At 48.4% G+C, this 5,418-nt stretch overlaps 1 pseudogene; it reads right to left on the reverse strand.

Moving 5' to 3' along the window:
• Window positions 1–1,485: 1,485 nt before the first annotated feature.
• Window positions 1,486–2,796, reverse strand: LOC102990610 (probable G-protein coupled receptor 45; annotated as a pseudogene).
• Window positions 2,797–5,418: the final 2,622 nt, after the last annotated feature.

Genomic DNA, 5,418 nt, shown 5'->3' on the forward strand with positions numbered 1-5,418 from the left:
CAGGAAAGACCAGGGGAGGGTAGATGTGCCTTACCCTACTCTCCTCCACACTTTTTGTCTCCTGAGGAGCCAGGACACAGACATGGCTGTGGCCTGGACTGACCACAAAAATAAGGACGATGCCCCAGGGGACAATGCACACTGAGATGGGTGGAGCCTGAGTCCTGAACAACCTGGTGGGCAGGGAGCCCACTTCACTGCTGGACTTTCATGAGAATCTGAGACTGTAAAGAGAGCTCCATGGACTCAACCGCATGCCCTGAACTCAGGAAAGTCACCTGCAGCATCAGAATCTCCCGGTGGTAAAGGGGCCCCTGGGTTAGAAGCCAGGTGTACAGAACAAGCTGAAAGGTCCCGTCCCCTCTAGGCAGCTGTCTTCCTGGGATCCCAATCCTGCTTGGGCTGAGGGACCAAGGTCCCTGGAGGGGTCCCAGATGAAAGCGGTCAGACTCCTGCAGCCCTGAGTGAGGTAGAGGAACACAGAGGTCAATAGGGGCAGCCAAGCAATGGGTGGCAGTGGTGAGGGCTTGTTGTGCCCCCGCCACTCGTCCTGCGACAGGGTGATGTGGCAGCCACAGGGTGTGGAGAGAAACATGGAAAAAAAGCCCCCGACCACTTCTGAGACTGAAAGCAAGTCACTACAAGTACCTGCTGAAAAGATGAATCACAGGAAAAGGAGTGTGTTTCCTGCTCATGGGGACAGATGGAATGAGGAGAAGGCGGGCCTGGGAACCAGAGGTGAGAAAGAGAGAAGGGGTGGGAGCTGTCATGGCAGGCAGGGAGGTGACAGGCTTCAGGGCAAGGGGCCGGGTGGGCTGGTCCAGGGAGGAGGGTTGAGGATGTTCACTGGGGTGGTCTTATCATTTCAGCTGAGCTGCCCCCGAACATTCTCTGGGCATCGATCCACCAAGGCCTCCCATGTGTCACATGGGGAGCTGAAAATCCCAGGGGCTCCTCTGCTTCCCATGTGACTTTGGTTTATAGAAAGGGTGATTTGGCATCATCCGAAATGCACATCTGACCAATGTAAAGAACCTTGCAAGTTTCCACAACATATGCCACAGACACAAACGCCTCCAAAGAATGCTGGCACCCAGTAGTGACTGATGACCCAGCGATGAACCTACTTGGGTTTCTCACGTCAGAACATGGCACCACGGGTGTCTCCAAGACAGGTCTTGAGGGAACTCTTTAGACAGAGCCTTCCTCCTGCCCTGCAGCCAACATCCCTCCCTGTTCCCCTCGCCTCCCTAAGGTTTGGCCCAACTCCTTCATCATCCACCCCTTTCCCCTTTTGTCTTGACCGTCGTTTCCATCAGACCCTCAGCGAGAAACAAAAATAATTCATGGTGCAAACTTGGGAGCAGCAGCTCACCTGGTAACAAATAAGACCATTTGTACTTAAGAGGCCCCACCAAGTGCTGACTGCACGGAAGTCCCAGGAAGCCTAGTGAGGGGCAGCGGGGGGTGGGGGGTGGGGTGGGGCTAACCACCCCTCCCCTCCACAGGGTACTGGTTTTCGGTGCATGTGTAGATGGTGCTCGGCTGGATTCTCCTCCGGATCCACTCAGGCACTTTGGGGAGGATCTGGAAGGTCTGGGGCAGCAGCTCCAGACAGGCCTCGCGGAACTTCTTGATTCACCAGCAGTAGACGATGGGGTTGAAGACGGACTTGAGGTAGTTGAGCTCTAGGACGCTGAGGCTGGTGGTGTAGAACGAGAGTACGCAGTAGAACCTCCAGCTGAACACAGACAGCAGGCTGTAGACGGAGTGCGGCAGCCAGCACAGCGAGAAGCCCACAAAGAGGATAAGGATGGTGGTGAAAGCCTTGGTTTTGAAGCTCAGGTCCAGGCTGACCTGCTGCTACTGCTGGAGCCGCCGCAGGCCGGTGTGGGTTGGCAGCTGCAGGTCCAGGCTGTCGGACTTGTGCATACGCACGGCGTTCCTGCGCACCTTGTGCAGTATGCCCAGGTAGGAGCTAAGCATCACGGCCAAGGTAGCGAAGAAGGCAGCCCTCACCAGCCTCAGCACTTAGGCGCGGCTGGCCAGCAACTTGGTGTAGCCAAGCACGCATTGTGGGACCCGTGCCGGCACCTCCACCAGCGGCCAGCCGCCCAGCGACGGGGCTGAGACACAGGAGTACAGCGCCCAGGACACGGCGGTGATCACCTTGGCCCTGCGGGGATTCAGCCTTTCCTGGCGCTGAACGATGATGAAGAAGCATTCCACGCTGATGATGAGTAGGATGGCCACACCCTCCAGGACGAAGAACCAGTAGAGCGCGGCCGAGAGACTGCAGAAGGAGTCCCCCAAGTGCCAGCAGACGGTGATAAGGGTTACGACGGTGAAGGGCATGCAGCACAAGGACAGTATGATGTACGAGAAGGCCAGTATGGCCAGTAGCAGGGTGATGGCGGAGCTCATGGCCGGCCTCTGGTACACGATGATGCAGACCACGGCGTTGCCAAGGAACCCCACCATGATCATCAGCATCATGAGGACTGCCAGGGATATCCTGAGGGGCGCAGGTGAAGGGGGTGCCCGGGAGTCCGCCGCGTGGCTCCCTTTGGGCAGCAGGTATTCATAGGTCTCAATGGATGAGCGGTTACAGGCCATCATGGAGGAAATCCTGGAGCTGGGGCAGTAAGGAGAGGAAGGGGCCTCAGCGCTTCAGGGGCTGCCGCGTTTTGTCTGCTGACTGCATCTTCCTCCCGGTTATCTTGGATCTGGAGGGCGCTGCAAGGGCTGGGAGGAGCTTCCCTCTTTGGGAGCAACTGGCTGGGATTTGCGACTCATCAATCACAGCCTCATCATCTCCGTGACAACCAACTGTGTCCGCAGATTTCTACTTGGACGCTCTCACTGGTCTGTTGCAAAGAAGCACGAAAGAGAAACAGGTTAGACCTTCCAAGCATGGGTTGAATAGAGCAGGTTTTACCTTTTACAGGTATTTTAAACATCAGAGTAGAGCTGACTCACTTATTTACCACGTGGGAAAAGGCTTAGTCTTCACAAATCAACGAGCCTTGTCGTGTAACCCAGGAAACCTGATCAGACCTACCTTGTGGGGGACCAGAATTTGTAATCAACATTTCCATAATCAGCATGTATTTTATAACTTGAATTATAAACAGGCTGATCCAGTGAAGCTTTGGACGAGGCAACCCCCAGTAGACAGCCAGCTCCATGTGGGCAGGGTTTTGTCTGTGTGGTTTTGTGTGTCCCCAGCAGAGATGTTCAATAGAAATTCTGTTGAGTGAATAAATGGTAGTTGATGCCACTGCTATTTGTTTAAGTGTGGAGTCACATGCAGTTTTAAGAAATAATCCAGCAAGATCCCATGTACCCTTACCCCAATTTCCCCTAATGGGAAGACTTTGGATAACTGTAGGGCTGCTAGAATGTTACTTTTGGAAACACTGATGAAAAGGAAGACACTATCCCCCCAGATAAACCCTTTTAAAGGATGCTGTTGGGGCATCCTTAGTGGCACAGTGGTTAAGAATCCACCTGCCAATACAGGGGACATGGGTTCGAGCCCTGGTCCGGGAAAATCCCACATGCTGCAGAGCAACTAAGCCCGTGCACCACAACTACTGAGCCCACGTGCCACAGCTACTGAAGTCCGCACACCTAGAGCCCATGCTCCACAACAAGAGAAGCCACCACAATGAGAAGCCTGCACACCACAATGAAGAGTAGCCCCTGTTCGCTTCAACTAGAGAAAAGCCCGTGCACAGCAAGGGAAATCAAAAACAGACAAAAAAAAAAAAAAAAATTGCCTTGTCAGCACCAGTGTCCTCATGGTAGAACAAGCTTCCAAAAATGGCTGCCACTAATGTTTATGTCTCCAGTGGGAGTCCTAGTAGCTTCTTGCCACTCCAAGTCGTTCTCCAAGGTCAACTAATGGGTCTGACTCAGACTCCTTTCAAATTATTTCCTCTGTGCTGGGGTTCAGAGCATGTGAGATTTTGTGCATGCCTTTTAAAAGCAGAGTGTCTGTGTCATATAGTCCTCTGTCTCTCCCACATGCAAGCCCCACTGTCTTTTAAAGCCAAATGTTCTAGGGGCTCTTCTTCCCTGTGCAGGCATCCTGGACTGGGGAGCCTGATGTGGGGTTGAGACTCACCACTCCTTGTGAAGAACCTCTGCAATTGTGATTCCTCTCATTTGAGAATTGCCTATCCAGGGGTGTGGGTCTGCCTCTCCCACACTTCTTGTTGTGGTTCCTCCTTTATATCTTTGGTTGCAGAAAATCTTTTCTGCTAGTCTTCAGCTTGTTTTCATGGATAGTTACTTTGTAAATATGTGTAATTTTGGTGTGCATCCATTGTAAGAAGGGAACATTTTCTTTCACTTGTATTTTCAGTTGCTTGAAAAAATAAGACAATACAATATCATTTTTTTCTATAAAAATTGAGAAAAATCAAATGCATAGATATGTTCAATTTTAGAAAAGTATGTATTTGGTAAAAGATACTTAATAATTGGTGTATTACCCTCACACACACACACAAACATAATTTAACTCTATATACATACTACATTTACTTTTCTATTCCTATTTATTTCATATAGATCACACATTTTGTAAACTAGCATGGGTCATACCAAATGACTTTTTCACTTTTTCACTTTTTCTATTGCCCTATACATTTTCTGTAAGAAGCATCTAACTGTGATGTTGATTTTTTAATAATTTGAAATTAAATATTGGCAAAGCCAAGAATTTATGCTGATAAATCAATTTCTCTGAGGGGTGTGGAGTTGGGCTCTTGCTTTCTGTTCCTGGAAGGAAACATTTAAATACTGACAACTGTTACTTTAAACCCACCTTGGTATTACAGGGGCTGGAGTCTAACCTCCTTTTAAATGCATACAAGTTTTCAGATAATTCAACCTAAGCATTCAAAAGGAAAGGAAAACTGGCTAAACTTTGTTCCATTTTCCTTCAGATAATGGATAGGAGAATGTGAAAGAGAAGCCGTTTAGTCTTAAGTACACATTATATGGTATTTTCAAGGATGCAACAGTCCATAGTTCTTGGGCAAAAATTCTTAAGTCTCAAGAGAAGTAAAACATTGACTTGTGAAGAGTTAGGAATTATATACACTAAAACCAAAACTTTTATTATTTATTTAGAAAGAAAGTTGACAAATACTATAACACATGATCTTACAGATTTTGTAATTTTTAAATGTGGCATTACTATTAAATAAATCATGTGGAAAGCAACTATATTGACAACTATAGCAAAAATTTGTATTTTGTACATCCTGCTGACAGTTGATAGCATGACTGAATTGATCAAAATCTATTAATTATTTCTTTCCACCTTCAAAATCTCTCCTTGCTTAAAACTGATGAAATCACAACATCATTAATCCAAATAAGTGATTATAATTATCAAATTAATTA

Source organism: Physeter macrocephalus, chromosome 16, assembly GCF_002837175.3.
Source record: "Physeter macrocephalus isolate SW-GA chromosome 16, ASM283717v5, whole genome shotgun sequence".
Taxonomy (NCBI): Eukaryota; Metazoa; Chordata; class Mammalia; order Artiodactyla; family Physeteridae; genus Physeter; species Physeter macrocephalus.